The sequence below is a fragment of the Arachis duranensis genome, chromosome 3 (genome assembly GCF_000817695.3).
Source record: "Arachis duranensis cultivar V14167 chromosome 3, aradu.V14167.gnm2.J7QH, whole genome shotgun sequence".
In the NCBI taxonomy this organism is placed as follows: domain Eukaryota; kingdom Viridiplantae; phylum Streptophyta; class Magnoliopsida; order Fabales; family Fabaceae; genus Arachis; species Arachis duranensis.
This window is the reverse complement of record NC_029774.3, coordinates 52,712,831-52,714,939: the sequence shown is the minus strand read 5'-3', so window position 1 is coordinate 52,714,939 and position 2,109 is coordinate 52,712,831.

Here is a 2,109-nt window from a genome sequence, read left to right as displayed (position 1 = left end):
TCTAAGTTTGGTGTTGAACCCCCACATTCAAACTCTAAGTTTGGTGTTGGGAGGTTCCAACATTGCTCTGAGTATCTGTGAGGCTCCATGAGGGCCCACTGTCAAGCTAATGACATTAAAGAAGCGCTTGTTGGGAGGCAACCCAATGTTATATTTATCTATTTTTCTTTTGTTATTTTATGTTTTCTATAGGTTGATGATCATGGGAAATCACAAAATCAATTGAAAAAAAGCAAAAATAGAATGAAAAATAGAAAAAAAATAGCACACCTTGGAGGAAAACTTGCTGGCATTCAAACGCCAGTGAAGACAGCAAATGGGCGTTTAACGCCCAGTCTGGCACCATTCTGGGCGTTTAACGCCAGAAAGGGGCACCAACTGGCGTTAAACGCCAGGAAGGGGCAAGAAACTGGCGTTAAACACCAGAAATAGGCACCAGCCCGGCGTTTAACGCCAGAATTGGCAGAAGGAGCATTTTTGCTCGCCACTTGATGCAGGGATGAATTTTCCTTGACACCTCAGGATCTGTGGACCCCACAGGATCCCCACCTACCCCACCACTCTCTCTCTTCTTCACCCATTCACCAATCACCTCAACACCTCTTCCCCAAAAACCCCTCACCTATCAGATCCCACTATTCTCTTCACCACTCACATCCATCCTTCATAAAACCCCACCTACCTCACCATTCAAATTCAAACCACTTTCCCTCCCAAACCCACCCATTATGGCCAAACTATACACCCCCTCTCCACTCCTATATAAACCCATCTTCACTCCTTTATTTTCACACAACCAAAACACTACTTCTCCCCCTTGGCCGAACCACAAAGCCACCTCCATCTCCTCCATTTTCTTCTTCTTCTACTCTCTTCTTTCTTCTTTTGCTCGAGGACGAGCAAATCTTCTAACTTTGGTGTGGTAAAAGCATTGCTTTTTGTTTTTCCATAACCATTTAAAACCTTCTAAGTTTGGTGTGGTAAAAGCGTTGCTTTTTGTTTTTCCATAACCATTTGTGGCATCCAAGGCCGGAGAAATCTCTAGAAAGAGGAAAGGGAAGGCAAAAGCTTCTGCCTCCGAGTCATGGGAGATGGAGAGATTCATCTTAAGGGTGCATCAAGACCACTTCTATGAAGTTGTGGCCATGAAGAAGGTGATCCCCGAGGTCCCTTTCAAACAAAAAGAGTGAATATCCAGAGATCCGACATGAGATCCAAAGGAGAGGTTGGGAAGTTCTTACCAACCCCATTCAACAAGTTGGAATCTTAATGGTTCAAGAGTTCTATGCCAATGCATGGATCACTAAGAACCATGATCAAAGTGTGAACCCGGACCCAAAGAATTGGCTTACAATGGTTCGGGGGAAATACTTAGATTTTAGTCCGGAAAATGTAAGGTTAGCATTCAACTTGCCCATGATGCAAGGAGATGAACACCCTTACACTAGAAGGGTCAACTTTAATCAAAGGTTGGACCAAGTCCTCATAGACATTTGTGAAGAGGGTGCTCAATGGAAGAGAGATTCAAGAGGGAAGCCAGTTCAACTGAGAAGGCATGACCTCAAGCCCGTGGCTAGGGGATGGTTGGAGTTTATCCAACGCTCAATCATTCCCACTAGCAACCGGTCCGAAGTTACTATAGACTGGGCTATCTTGATTCATAACATCATGATTGGAGAGGAAGTAGAAGTTCATAAGGTTATATCCCAAGAACTTTATAAGGTGGCGGACAAGTCCTCTACCTTAGCAAGGTTAGCCTTCCCTTATCTCATTTGTCACCTCTGTTATTCAGTTGGAATTAACATAGAGGGAAACATCCTCATTGATGAAGACAAGCCCATCACTAAGAAAAGGATGGAACAAACAAGAGATCCCACTCATGGACATGAGGAGATTCCTCATCATGAAATCCCTGAGATGCCTCAAGGGATACACTTTCTGCCACAAAACTATTGGGAGCAAATCAACACCTCCCTAGGAGAATTGAGTTCCAACATGGGCCAACTAAGGGTGGAGCACCAAGAACATTCCATTCTCCTCCATGAAATTAGAGAAGATCAAAGAATCATGAGAGAGGAGCAACAAAGGCATGGAAGAGACATTGAGGAC